Here is a 16,022-nt window from a genome sequence, read left to right on the forward strand (position 1 = left end):
TAAACCCAACTTTTCTGCTTGGCTGCTTGACGCTAAAAGACTGTATAATGTACTGTATATATTGGAGTAAGGTCACTTTATTTCCATTATGTTGCTGAGAGCAATCTAAAAAAATGTGATGTGCATGATTCATGTTGTGTTTTATGTTGTCTCCTCTTACCTTTCTTTTTATACTCTTGAAATATGTGAGGAGACAAGGAGAAGTTGCTTAAGCTGTCTCAAGTTAATGCTCCTTTCTACAATGTATGTTTGTACAGCACTTGGTGTTTGCCGCATTTAACCAAGTATGTGTTTTATTTGTAAATAATAATGTCTCTGTCATAACCCTATAGGCTCTGTAAATGAAAAGATTCAGATAATAAGATTCGGCCCATAATGCCATTCAGAGTTAGGTGAGGTCTGCATTTTTGATTGAACAATGCAGGATAAGGAAAATCGGTTTGAAAATATTTTACGATGTCAGAAGACACTGTGAGTGGCGCCACAAAAGTTTACAGCCGCTTTAAAGGGATACTCCAACCAAAAATTCTGTCATCATTGAATAACCCTCAAGTTGTTCCAAACCTGTTGAAGACAAAGAAAGATATTTCGAAGAATGTGAGCTACTGACATTCCTGGGGTAGTCAAAAATGGCAGCCAAAGGTCTTTCATGTTCAACAAAACAAAAAAATCTTTTGTTCAACAATGGTAGTCAATGGTGCCCCAGAAATCTTTTTATCAAAGATCTTTGTGTTCATCAGTATAAAGAAATGTATACAAATTTGGAACAACTTGTGCAAGTAAATCATGATAGAATATTTGGGTGGACTATCCCTTTAATTGGCAATTTCTTTGGCAACTGGTGCTGGACAACTGTCCATGTTCAAATGTTTCAACCAGATGATCAAATAAGGTTTTCAAGTACGTATAATGAACCATTTACTACAGGGGTCACTCGCTTTTCTGCACTTTCAGTGCTTTTCTGTGGCATGGCTGTTGAATGTACTTTATGGGGGAGAGATGAGATATTGGTTCAAAGTTTTTAGGGTGGCATATAGGTACAAGTTCTAGTATTTTGAATGTCATTGTGCACATGCCAGACAAATGTACATGCTTCCATAGACAATCTGCTTTATTAGATTTTTTTGCAATAAATAAGCCAACAGGGTGTGTCCATCGCTAGGTTCTTTCATCAGTCTGACATAAAATTAAACTTCAAATAAACTTGCTTTAAATTCTTTTGTCTTTATAGTGTGTTTAGATGGGAAAAAGTTTTCTTTTCTGGAACACAGGGAAAAAGTGCATGAAGTTTGGAGACGGTGGAATAATGGTTGGAGAATGCTCCTGAAGCAAACATTTACACTAGGCTTACGACACTAAGATGTTGCTGACGTCAAGTTAGCACACTACAATTCTTTCCTTCCACCCCGCTTGGCACACACCGCTGTCGGGGAGACGGCCTTCGGCTGGGCAGACAAGTGTAGCTGTGTGTTTTTTTGCTTCCTACAATTGGTCATTACGGAGCGTCTGGCAAAATGCAACAGCAATGTGATATATTTTGTCATAACTACATTGTTGAGAGAGACCTTCAAATATGGTGTCCAGTAACGATTGCCTGTGAGCAAAATAGCAGATTTCAATCGTTTTTTCAGAAATGTTGATGCTGTGCAGACAGTCACCATTATGTCTGGATAAACGTAAATAACGTCAATAAGTTGTTACAGAATAAGAATATGTGAATAACTTAGTTTTGACAATGTCAGGTAAAACCTTATAATTCCAATGCGACGATTCGACTTTCACAATTCAGGCACAATTTGTTTGTTGTGATCTGTCAAAATCATAAGATGTACAGCCCACTTATATATTTTAGGCTATAGCTAATATGGCCCCCTGGGTATGTATTGCAGACCACCACTTTGAGGACCCCATTTAAAGACCTGTTATTTTCATCTGGTCGTTGGGCCCATAAGGGTTAAATTAACCCAGAAAATGTCCATATTTTACCCAACAATGAGTTGCAATTTCCCAGCATAGGTTCATTTGTAACCCAGTGATTGGGTTTGTACCCTTTTGACCCAACCATGGGGTTGTACCTTCTTAACTTTTTTACAGCATATGAACTGGTTTAAAGGAAGACAGAAGGTCCATAAACCTGCAAGTGTTGGGTCACTAGGGGGCAGTGTATGACTGTGTGTACTGCCGATAGAGGGCTTTTAAAACACCCCTTATCCTCGTATCAGTTTAGTTTTTCATATGTATGTCTGATTCATCTTTTAATTTGATACAATGAAAACGGTTTTGACAGGAGAAAGTCTCATTATCATACAACAAACGAGATGCGGTTCCTCCGGTGAACAACAGCGTGAAGCGAAAGACTAGATATCAGTGTTTTAAAAGAAACGTGCTTCTTTCCTTCTCTCAAACTCTCTCCATCTCTCATCCTTGGTGTGACTGATGAACGGTTTCCAAATGTAAAGATATTATTGGATGGCACGGTGAACCACACACTGCATTCAGGCGAACTCTTCTCCCTCCACGAGTTCTCAGTCTGCCTGTAATAATATTGTTCCTCAAACTCTCTACAAACACATCACCTCTTCACTCCCCGTTCCCCCCAGTTACCCTGCGTCGCCATGGCGCCTGCAGTCACCAGAACACTGGCAGGGAGACCGGGAAACGTGGTTACCATGCCAACCATTGTGGTCAGTAAGAGCCAGAGGAACTCTTATAGGCCGATAAAGATGAGCTCCGTTAGTTAGGAGAATTTAGAAGAACAGAGAAAAACAAATACTGATGGTCTGCGTCGGAAAAAAGACGTGGTTTTGATATTTCGAGGTTTGCCCTGACTTGACTTTGAAATGGTAGAATATATATCATTGACTCACTGTGAAATGTTTGTGGGGTTCGCGGCGTTTGCCAGGGACCGGGCCCAGCAGGATCTGCCTGACGCATGCAATCTATCAGGTGCGTGTGATGCAAAGTCACACGGGTTAAACATACTGCTCGCGCAAACACGTACAGGATCATGTGTGAGCCGACGAGGAGCTGATGACAGCTGTGTATAATTCATTCTTTGGCATGTACCGTCACAGCAGGCTGGTATCACTAAATGGCTGGAATAGTAATTATAGAGAATGTAAAGAAACGTCATGCCGTGTTGAACGTTGCGCCATCTTGGGAGGATTGCTGCTAGTGAGTTCAATGCAGTGTTTTGTTTTTCTTGTTTGAGTAGGAAATAAACTATGGTAGTATTTATGGTGTATTAACTATGGTGGTATGGTCTTGCTGTGAGAGAAACTGCAATAGCATTATTACGAAGGGATGCACCGATATGTATATATTTTGGCCGATAACCAATACTTTCCATCATTGGAAGACGAAAACCGATGTATTGGCCAATAAAACAACAGGTAACCATTAGTTCCATTCTTTCCCCTTAAAATCATGTACCAAGCCTTGTTTACGATTCTTTAACCATCAGACCTTTCGGATATATATATTTTTTAATAAACAAATTATAGATGTTTTACAGAGCAACCCAGAAAATGTCTAACAGGTCTCAAGACAGAAAGCATTCAGACAGCAGTCTGATTCAAACAATATTCAAAGAAAATATAATTTACACTCAGAAAACTGTCTGTATCTACATGCTGTACCGACATCAACAATGTTTTGCTAATAGCAGAAAGTGAACGATCACGGCAGAAAAACAGTACGGTGCTGTTTTTTAACTGTGAGCAGCAAACAGCTGAAGAAGTTTAACCAGAGGAAATCATTTATGATATATCGGCTATAATTGATCAGCCTAAATTTTATAATCTAGACAATTTATCAGCCGATACCGATAAGCCCGATTATATATCGTGCATTCCTATTATTACCCAGAGTCATTCAGGAAAATCCCTTTCACTTTCGTATATAAACCTGTATATCAAACAAAACAAGTAACGGTACATATCAAAACACTTAATAATTGTGGAGTATGATCCTCCCAAGATGGCAGCTGCAAAATGACACATGGGGTGTGATGTCAACTTCACATTCTCTATTGATCCTCTCCATCTCTCTTTCCCTTGCTGCTTCCAGTGTGATTGTTTGTCTAATGTGCAACTAAACGGGATAGTTCACCCAAAAATTAAAATTCTGTCATCATGTATGCTTGTCATTTCTAACCCGTACAACCTTGTTTCTTCTGCAGAACACAAAATGAGATATTTTATTGGTAACCAAACAATCGCAGTTCCCATACATTGTACGGACACAACACCAAAGTGTATGGGTACCACAGTGATTTGGTTGAATCTTCCTTTTTGGGTGAAGTTTGTAGTTAACAGGCACACATGGATGTTGGGTAGACTGTTTGTTTGGGTGTCTACTTTGTTTCAGATGTACTTTTTACCTCATACTGTAGTGTTTGACAAATAATACTATGATATTACAGTGGATTACAGGATATCATGTCAAGTGATTTGTTGCAATTGTACACCGTAGCTTGTTCTAGTTTGGGCCAGTTCCGTGGTGTGTACTTCAGAGTGTGTGTGTTGTTAACCTGTGTGTGTGTCAGGGCACTGTTGAGCAGGTGTTAGGGAAGCTGCTCTATAAGAAGGCTGAACCATTGGCACAGCTCAGAGGGACGTTAAAACGCGAGAGAGAAAAGGAAAGAGGGAGTTGGAGGAAAGTAACTGGTGTAAAGTGGATTTCCTGGCTGGAAGACAGCTGGTCATTCCCATGAGACTCATTACCACTCTCTGACAATCCACTCCTACATACACAGCCACACGTTCATGAAAACCAGGACCCTGTTTGCCATGAATGTAAAGCCACGATAATACATTTTCTGATCAACAGCTCCCCGTTTCTCACAGTGTTTGTCGGCATCCCTCCGTTTCCTTGTATTGACACATGTTTAAACCTGTTGCTCTGTCTTCTGTGACTGATGTTGTAAGTTTTGTTGTCGTCATATTCCGCAATCGTTGCATTTTATTGGAAGCATCTTCTACACAAGTCCAGTGAAACATCCATGTTATCACATAAAAAACTATTTGCAGTATTTGAGGTCTGAAAAATACAGAGCATATTTTTTGTTATTTCGATCTGTTTCTCCAGTTTTCTGCAAATAAATGCTAATAGAAACAATGTTTTTATTTAAAATTTGGGAGAAATATTGTTAGTAGTTTACAGAATTAAATAAAAAATTAGGATTTTCTTAAACACATACCTATAAATGTTTTTAATTTTTCCCACGGCTGTATATATAAACTTGTCAGTCTACAAATGTTTGCAAACCCGCTTAATTTTTTTCTACTGGTGGACCGTGAGAATCAACGTTCAGGCGTGTGTTATGTTGTTTCCTGCAATTGTGATTCCAGTGAAAATACATTTACGTCGCATTGCCATGTCTGTGTAAACACTTCATGGTGTATTCTGTTTCAAATGTGTCTTTCATTGCAGTGTAAAGACCGCTTCAGATCTGACTGCAATTTCATAACCGCTTAGGGGCTCCACATAAGGTCAACAGCAGCTTACCACAGTCCATGGTGGCCCAAGACAGAGATGGAAACTTGAGTCTAAAACTTACAGGGATAATTCACCCTAAAATAAAAATTCTTTCATAATTTATTCACCCTCATTTCATTCCAAACCTGTCTGACTTCATTTCTTATGTAAACCTCGAAATAATATATTTTGAAATATCGCCGTGGTCTTAGTGAAAGGGGAGGCAAGTTTGTTTGGTTACCAATGTCCTTCAAGAGAGTTTTCTTTTGTGTTCTGTAGAACAAAGTCATACAGGTTTGGAATGACATGAGGGTGAATAAATGATGAAAATCATTCATTTTTGAGTGAGCAATGCCTAAAGGATGGGATTCGACTAATTTATGTAGTCAAAGTTGGAGATTTGTGATCAAGACATGTAGCCTTTTTTCTAGCAAATCTCGACAAATACAACATAAAACATGCATTTTATGCCCCCACAGAAGGGTTGGTAAAACTAATCTCTAACATCTAGAAAACTTTTACCAATAGAGATCTTGGACTTGGACTTTGTAAAAGAAACTTCAGAGTCGGAGACCTTTAAACATATCAGTCTCAAAGCACCTCTCTCTCTCCATCCCACTCTCAAATGTACAGATGTCTATCACCGGCCAGATGAGCTCACAAATCAATAGCTGTTATTTCAAACTTGAGCTGAGTGTAGCGTCCTTATGTACCTGGAGCAGTTTAACAGCTGCCAACACTGCCGTGAACTACAGTCCTGGCACACTCGACCATTGATTTGGACAGATGGTAGTGCTGGAGTACTGCAGAGACTGGACCGCAAGTCCATTTATTCTCATTAGTCTGAGCTCACATTAATACTCTGAGAACTACTCAGAGCGGTCCTGCTACTCGGTTATTTGAAAAGAGGTGCTACATAAAGATGCGTTCGATTCAGGTGCACAGAGCCTAATGGATCGAGTTTAGGTTTGAAGATGGGGAAGATGAATTTGTAGGCAGCGCCCCCTCACGCTAAGTGAATTGCAAATAAAGCAAGGGAGTCCAAATTTTGTTTAAATGCGGTCACAATGCCTCTCTCAAGCTGCGCCATTAAGCTTTTGAGGTGTCAATACGTGCAGGACGGTAACACAAGTGCTGCCTCTATGCCGCATGCTTTCCCAAAGCAGAAAATACATTGTGACGTTAAAAGAATATTAAAGCCAACAGCTTCTTTTACTTGGCTTCATTCGAACGAGGGTCTGCTACAGGGGGTCTGGCACTATGTATGTGTCCGCGTGTGTTTATGTGCGCTTTGTGTGTGCCACTAGAGTGACAGCTCTAGCGATGTCTCCATCACCTTCCTGAAGGGGCGTGTCCCTGCTGTCAGAGGTTTCAATGATAGGTCACCATGTGCTGTGTACTTTGGTCCGGATGTGTCGGAGCCCTTGCCCCTCTTTTCCCCTTCCCAACTCATATTTGTCAGGATTTCTATTGTTCGGCTTATGTTTTTAGGCTGTGAAGAATGCCCCTCCTCATGATCTGTACGCATATATCCAGACCCATCATCAAACGCTTGACTGCAGGCTAAATAAACTCTACCCACACACACACACACACTGGTATAAAGAGGCCCATTGTCCACAGGCTGCTTTTGTGAATGTGGAATTATCGCAGGGGGTTCTCTCAACCATCTTAGAGAGATTGACAGCTTCATAGAGAGAGAGGGGAGTGTTGGGGGATAGATGCAGTTGAGGATCTATAACCAAGACTCCGGGGGGAGTTTGGACGTCAGCGGGCTGCTTCCTGCATCTCGTAAGATTCCTGCGCCTGTGTCCACTTCTGGCCCTATAAGCTCACGAGTCCTGCTGGTACATCGGCATTTCCCCCCATATCGTGTAATTATGGCTTACGTCTCTCTGCAAAATAAATCATCCTTCATTATATGGGTTTTGGGAAATTGGGTTTTCTTAATATTGAATTAAAATGTATACTTTGTCAAATTAAGTTAAGTAAATGTCAAATTAACTACTAGCTCAATAACAGTGAACAATGAACAAGCACATAAAGCGAAATGGTGAGCTCTGAACATCAACACATAGGACGCCAAGCTTAATGATGACAAAATAAAAATAGCAAAAATAAAGACAAACAACCCAATTGTTGGGTGTAAATGAACCTAGTCTGATTTCATCCAGGTTTGGGTCAGACATGGACATTTTCTTGGTTGACTTAAACCAACCGTTGTTCACAGTTTACTCAGTCATGAATGTACTCAGATAAAGCCTTTTTAGAGTGCATATGAGTTATTCTTGTCACAACACATGCTGGAAATTCACAAACCCTACTTTTTTACATTGTCCGTTTTAAAGCAACGACATAAACAACATGCACGCTTTTGTGTGCCAAATTTAACAGTCCGTGCAGATTATTTCTGAAAACAAGCAAAAAAAGTAAGTTAATGACTTTAGCTAGCAAGTTAAAAAGTATGTCTAACAAATTTACACGACCCATAAACTTTTTTTTTATTTAATCAAATTAATATACATTAAAATGTAACTAATTGTTAATTGATCACAATTAAAAAACACTAAAATATGAACATAACTTAAATCAAATGAAATATAAATAGTTATCAGCCGCTAGCCAGATGATTGACAAACACAGACCGGGAGTTAACTTTGGGCCAGGCGCATGCGTTCGATAAAACCGTCTATAGAAGTGCCCAGGCAACCTTCTGTTAAGCAATTCAGGACAACATTTGCTCAAATGTCTTTGAAAAAGCATTGTTTGTTAGAGACTGTGCTGTATCCCAGCTAACTCCCAGCCAAAGAATGCAAAACCGTTACCCCAAAATACAAATGTTCAAGATATTCACCCAAAAATATGTTTAGATGCAACTTTCATGAAGCAAAATCACTAAAAGCCATCTTTCTGCTGGAGAAAATAGTCCCTGGTCAACTGTGAACAGCAACAGAATATTTTGTGGACATTGCTAAGGTTCAGCCGCCATTGCTGAGCTTCATCCTCAATAAAACAGCTGTTGACCAATCAAAATCAAGGGCTAAACGAACAGCTCTACTGTAAGTCTAAGTACCGTAAAACGTAATAATGTGTGGAATTTCACCTTATGGACATTTATTTTAGTGGATATTTTGGTGATGCCGTGTTTGTCATGTTATGCATGCTATGTTTGGGTGAAGTGTGGTGCGGGTGGGCTGATTGATGTCTTTGTGTTGTGGTCCGGTGTGTGAAGGGATTGTTGTGGACAAATTGCCAGGAAATACCACTCCACTCCGTCACCGAAACATCCCGACAAGCCCTACGTTCCTCTCACACGACAACCCTGTTAGATGCAATTAGTGGCAACAGTCAAACTGAACTGTGTTGATCCATGGGTTATGGGAAGAAGTTGGTGTATGTGCGTATTTAGAACAATGACAGCTGATACCAGTCAGCTGTCTCATTAGCTTTATCATTAGACTAACAGCTGAGTACCTCCATCCATTCTCTCTCTCGATCCTATTTGTCTTTCTCATGGGAAATGCTACAGTTCCACCTACCTCTTACCATACTACGATATTCCTTATATGAAACTGAAACGAAACTTCATCTACAGTTCCAGCTTGTCTCAGATCTGCCCTTTCCATTTGCTCCACATATACTCTAGCGCTGATACATGGCTGTGAGTTTGCAGCGGTAACCCTCACATCCAGCTGTCCTGAAGCTTGTCTAATTTTTGGCACGAGAGTGTCAGTGATATGATAAGAGGACGCTTTGGTCATATGGTCCCAACTCATCACTGGACGCTTGTGATGGAAATGCTGTTTTTCTCCTCTCACTTTATAACACGTCTCTGTGTGTTTGGATTGAGAAAGGTTTTGTGAATGCTTCTTTCATTAAGAATAGAAAATGGTGGAGGTGTAATGGTGGTCTGAGTCTGCCGAGACCGGACAAACTTACAGGAAGTGTAAATATTTTTCTTCGGACAGTTTTGACTGGTCTGTCCCAAATACCAGTTTTAACACCTCATTCGCGGCTCCCTGTTTGTTCAATTTTGTATGTGTGCATGTCAGTGTTAATATTTCAATTTTAGTGCCTTTTTTTTGAGAAAGTCAGCTTTGTGTAACAAGGTTTCATCCCATTAAGCAGTTATAGTTGGTGTGATCTGAGCGACAGCTGTCCACAGAACACAAGCGCACTGACCCGCAGAATGTCTGCTCTCTAGGTTTAATGTACTCAGATTGAGTTACATAATGAATGGCCTTCTTTTGGGAAATCTCTTTTTTCTCAAATTTTATTTCCTCATATTTACTCGTCTTATTTTAAGCTTCTTCATGCTTTTCTTTCTGTATCTGTGTCCTGAGTGTTTCACTTTACGTGTTCAGATAAGTATTATGAGATGTTTTTCTGGTAGCAGTATTGTTTTTTTGTTACATTTTGGCATATTACCATATTCTAAAATTTCCTTCTAAACTTCTTTATTTTATTTCATAGCTCAACTTAGTCCATTTTTTATTTAAATTAATACTGTATTTACAGTATTATTAAAGTCTTTCCATTTTATGTGTCTGGTTCGGTGCATTTTAGAAAAGTAACTAGTTTTTTTTATTCCATATACATTTTTTTGTTGGTTCATAACATAAATCACTTCAAGAGTTTATTAGCAAAAACAGATAACTCATCAGAAATCATGTTTTTACTTTGCATTCCAATTTATACAATTTTAGCTGCTGGGTTGTTTCGATTTTGTCACAATAAATAGAGCTAACTAACACATTAACCACTGAGCTACAGGAACGCTATAAGCTTTCTTCTAAATTTGTTTTGAAAATGGAAACTCTTAAAGGGATAGTTCACCCTAAAATGAAAATGATGTCATCATTTTCTCACCCTGTTTTTATTTCAAATCTGTATGACTTTCTTTCTTTAGCAGAACACAAAAGAAGATATTTTGAAGAATGCTGGTAACCAAATCTCGTATGGTCTCAATTGACTTGGGCACAAAACCAATGCAAGGCAACGTGAACATCAAAATACTCCACAAACCTGCATAACAATCCATATTACACATAAATATTTGGTAAAATATGAATATAGACATTTTTTGCATTGCATTCTGGGATTTGGAATCATTTCGAGAGATAGGCGGGAGCGCCGCTCACTAAGCTTTGGAACAGAGATCATGTGTTTGGCTAGTGTTGTTTTGTATAGCAGTACTCTTGAGTGTTTGAGTTGTGTTGCTATGTATAGAAGTATTTTGGGCTGGCTGGTTTAATGAGGAGCCCTGCAGAAAGATCTGTGAGCTGGCCAACACCACAGAGACCCACAGAACACATCAGTCACTCACATAAACCCAGAGCAGAGCACAGTGGGTAACAGTTACAGGAAATGGGTTTAAGACAAAAACATGGGGCGCGATATTTATAAACCAGAGACACATCCAGACCAAAGGTCCTTTCAGAACGATATTGTGATTGTGAACGAATGCATTGTTTGGGTTATGCAGTTGTGTATGTGCGCGTGTTTGTAAAACTTCTCATTCTCTTTGATTTCTCTCTCGTCTTCTGATCTTCTTACATCCGTCTCTCTCTCTCCGAGTAGGTTATTGTTTTAGGGCAAGAGCCGCAAAAGGGTTCAATACTCATAACGTCACCCCATCTCACACACAAACACCACACCAGGCCCAAGGTGAGAGAGAGAGATTAAAGGGAGAGTCCGCGGCAGACGCTTTCCCCTCAGGCCCGCTTTCCACCTTTGTGTTTTTTTAACATAGTTTTCCTCAGGTTCGATTGAAAATATTCTACGCCGTTGCAAAATGATCATGCCATGTTACATCTTTCGGATGGTTAATTCTACCCAAGGTCGTTCAGCATACCGTTAATTGAAGTGATGATAGCATCCATCTTTTAGGGTCTTATACACAGGGCAATGACACCCCCCATTAGCCCTGTATTTTTAGTGCAGACATTCCCAGAGGCCTGTTGGCCAGAAGATGGTATGGGCTGAGTGGGCAGATGCAATAACACACCTCTCACCTGTCTCATCCGCTGAGACTCATAATGGTAGGCTGCAACGTTGACAATCTAAAGTACCGCATGACTACACTTATCTTAAAAACACAATCGTGTAGAAGCTTTATGCTTGTGATATTGATTGTAGGAAGAATGAAAAGTTGTGGATTTTGTATTGTACACACAGGATGCATTAAAAACTATAAGATGTTAAAAGCGTAAGAACTAATTATATACTGTACAACCCAATATGCATTAATTGTCCTTTTATGAATTTAACAATATGCAAAAAAAGAAAAAAAATTCCAAGTCATTGGAAAAGTAAGATTAAAAGGCTAACTGTCTTTCAGTTCCGACCCAAAAAACATCCATCCAAAGCACCTGCCAAGCAAGTCTGGTTAACTGGCAACAGCTCTTTTTTCATTGTCTCTCTGTCCCTTATTATCCCTCTGATGTAGCTCGACGCATTCTCTGCTGCAAACCTAGTGATAATGCTCATAGCAGGATTTTAGCATCCGCGTGTGTGTATGGCGGTGTAATGTATGTGCACCCCACACATGTGTTTGTGTTCTTCGAGCCTGATGGGGTGGATGAGGTCTCGCAGACATGCTGTGCTTAGCAGGAAGGTTGTGGACCAGCTCCAGTGAGTGTGGAGAGAGCTAACAGCCATCGCAGATCAGGCCTGAAATTATTCAAAAGTAATTTCAGAGGCAGTGCAGTAGCGGATGAGTTACATTGCTTTAAATAAGCCAGAGCGGCTGTGCTTTACTAGAGGAAAACAAAGTCTGAACATACATATCAGCCATAGATATTGGTCTTGTTTTCTTGTAAAGGCTAAATGTAATATAAAACTGCTTTTATTAGGTTACTGATTATGTCTAAAGTTAAAGTTTCTAAAATAAATGATAACAATAATAGTAATAATAATAATAATATTAACGTTAATATCAACAACAACAATAATAATGACATTAATAATAATAGAAACAATATTGTTGATGATATTACTAATAATATGTGTTAATATTTTTTCTGAAAATGGTTCAGTGTAATATTTTTCATTTTGTATTTCTTTAGCAAACAATATATTTTTTATATACATATTTATATTTATTTATTTATTTATTAAATTAGGATTATTTTTTAAATGAATTTCAAGGATGTTTTATATTTTTAATTGGACAATATTGTATTAGACAATTATGCTAAATATATTTTTACCATGCAACAGTTGCAAACCAGTCCCACATGAAATTGCTTTACATTTTCGACATTTTTCGTATTTCCTATTTTGTATTACTGCCTCGCTGTGTGTGTGATACATGTAAGGTATTTAAAACAGTGAGAAAGTGATTTTAAAGGCACAGAGAACATCATCTCCTTCCAGCATTGTGTGCTATTGGCCTCGTTGCAGCTCCAGACACATGCACGCGCTCACATGCACCTGCTTGGATCTAATCTGATAGTTTGGAAAGAAGGAATTCGGTTATATTCTAGGACATGATTGTTCCCTGCATCTTTTTCATTGCATCCTGCCCTCGTCTCCTCTGTCGGGTATGGACACTTGGCTTGAGCCTCAGAAACAGACAGGAAGACTCAGTAGTGTAAATTACATGCGCCCACAATGGGTTGGGTTTTCAGATTTCTTTGTCTGCAGGTGATGTGTGTGTTCCAGATGTGCTGATTGATCACGGTCGGACTCGCTTGGCAGTAGGGAAATGAGGAAAGAGGAGAAAGAAAGCGAGAGAGCGACCAGCGCATGGTGTGGTGCAGTGGATTTTTAAAGACAGCTGGCAGAGACACCACAGGAAGAAGATGCCAACGCAAAACTTTTACTGTTTCCTCTCTCTCTCTCTCTCATTCTTCTTCTTTCCCTCTATTCTTTCCCTCCCTCGTTCTGTTCTACAGGAAATGCCGACTGAATGAAATCTATTGACGGGCTCTGCTCTGGTCTCCAGTGCCTCGGCAACAGTTGTCGGGGTGAGGGACCCCCAGCCCTTCATGGACGCCCCCACCGAGATCCAATGTGTACTAAACGCGATCCAGAACAAATCATGAATAAACTGAAAACGGCTCCAAAATAAACCCAGATCAGTGTTATGTGGCGTGGACAAATGCATTTGGACTGGCCTGGCCAGCTGGGCAGGTCTACAAACTTTCATTTGTTTGTTCGTGAAGCTGGAAATGAGCAAGGAAATGGCTAATCTCGGTTCAGGAAGTGCTTAGAACGCAATCATAAGATTTCGGAGAACAATAAGGGGATTGTGTGACTTCTGTATATTTAATGTACTTTTAAAGGTGTTCTTGTAACATCATGGCATCAAACAGAATAGCAAATGTGTTTCTAGTTTTTAATGGAGATTTTAATGGCCTGTTTACACCAATAACATTAACTTGTAAAGTTTTAAAAAAATATGAAAAAATATAATTGGGATCGCTTAGTTTTTTTCCAAGGTGATAAATAAACATTAAACATTGTCAGTCAAACAAAGACAATTAAAATCTAAAGTGCTTATGCATTTAAAATATAATACGAGCTCAGAAAAAACTGGTTTTCATCCATTGGTGTGGACGTAATAATAGCACAATTCCCTCCTCACCATGACATTTTGTCAGTGTCAAACATGTTTATTTATGCGGGGAGGCATCGTCTTACTCATTTTCAATAAATGCATAGCTAGAAAATTCATGGCACATTGACACTTGTTTTGACACTTTCAAAATGTTGTTTCTCCATACAGCGAATACAGCCTGCTATTACAAAACAAGAAGAAAAATATGAAAAAAATCTTTAGTTTTCTAGAAATCCAGTTTAACATCTTTGCAAAGCTCTCTCTCTCTCTCTCTCTCTCTCTCTCACACACACACACACATGAGTTTTTATATGCCGTGAGTGTGCACCGTTTTCTCTTTCATCCATTGGTACCTACTGTACACACAAACATCATTCCCCAGCCTCACATTACTCACGCTTGTTTGTGAGTGTTTACCTACACAAGACTTCAGTTCAGGTTCAGCATGTGGAAGCGTTCTGCACGGGATAATTACTGCTAATTTCACAGCAAATAAGTCAACATAGATGCCTTTGAATCACACACCATTTACGAGCGGCTATGAAAGACAGCATTCCTGTCACTGGAACTAAGGCTAGAACCTTCCTCTTATCTAATGAACTGCCACTGAACTGTAGAGTAAACCAATTGAAATCTTTTGCCTCCAAACTGAACAGCATGTGCCTGTATCTCATATGCAAGACCGGCTTTCTTCATTTCAGTTCTAACAGGACTTACCGCTGTGCTCTAAGTGCAAACAAACACACTCCTACACAGAAGAATAAGAGCGGATTTGTGTGCGGTAAACTTTAGTTCACCTTTACATTTGCATTTATGCATTTGGGAGATGCTTTCATCCAAAGTGACTTACAGTGCATTCAAGCTATAGGTTTGTTTCAGCATGTGTGTTTCTTAGGAATAGAGTCTGTAGAATTTGCATCGCAAGCACTCTGTGCTCAGGTTTAGAGATAGAAACACTTCAAAAGTTAATTTAGTTTTTTTATGGGTCACCCAAAATAATTCTGTCATCATTTTCTCATCCTCGAATTGTTCCAGAGCTGTATACATTTCTTTGTTCTGATGAACACCAAAAAATATATTTGGATGAATGCTTGTAACCAAACAGTTATTTGTCACCATTGACTGCCATAGAAGAAAAATGACAATGGTAGTCAAAGTTGCTTTCCTATATATATATTTTTTGGGTTCCACATACAAATAATTGTATAAAGATATGTTTCCTACTATGGTAGTCAATGGGGTCCAAGAACTGTTTGGTTACAAGCATTCTTCCAAATATCTTTCTCTGTTTTCAAATATTACACTGTTAAAACTTTTTAATTTTACAGAATGTACCTGTTATTTTCTAAAGAATTTTCATGTATTTTTGAAATACGTTCAAAACCCTTAAAATACAGAAAAAGACATACAAACTTACAAGAAACTTTGAAAAGAGTAATATTAATATTTCTGGTGTCACAGGTGTCGGAATATTTTTACAGTTTTGTAATCTTTTTTGTGCTATATAGTACATTAAAATTGCAAGAGTGTTTTGGAAATTGAAACATTTCGTATCTATTTACCTGTTTTATTTTACATTTAACATAGTTAAACCTATTAAATACTGGGATTTCATTCAGCGTCCCATTAATCGTTACAAGTCATGGACACTCATTAAGTGAGACTTAATGGCAGATTTCATGTCTTTCAAATCCCATTATGTCTTTCATCTCTGACTTCTACGAGGAGTTCTGCCTCTCTGTGGAAGTGATAGCGTTTATCATTTGCTCTCGTCTGGAGGTTCAATGGATCACAGACAGATTGTTGCACACATTCCGCATCAGATAGACGCAATCTAAACAGATATATCGTTCCTTCACGCTTGCATGAGTTTGGCTGCCGAATAAAGAATGCAATCGCCATAGCAGCAAGATCTTAGAACCGCCTCATGTCAGTTTAGAATATTGCAGTGATTTTTTTAAACGGTGATGAAATGTCTAAA

This window comes from Barbatula barbatula, assembly GCF_947034865.1.
Source record: "Barbatula barbatula genome assembly, chromosome: 14".
NCBI classification, from domain to species: domain Eukaryota; kingdom Metazoa; phylum Chordata; class Actinopteri; order Cypriniformes; family Nemacheilidae; genus Barbatula; species Barbatula barbatula.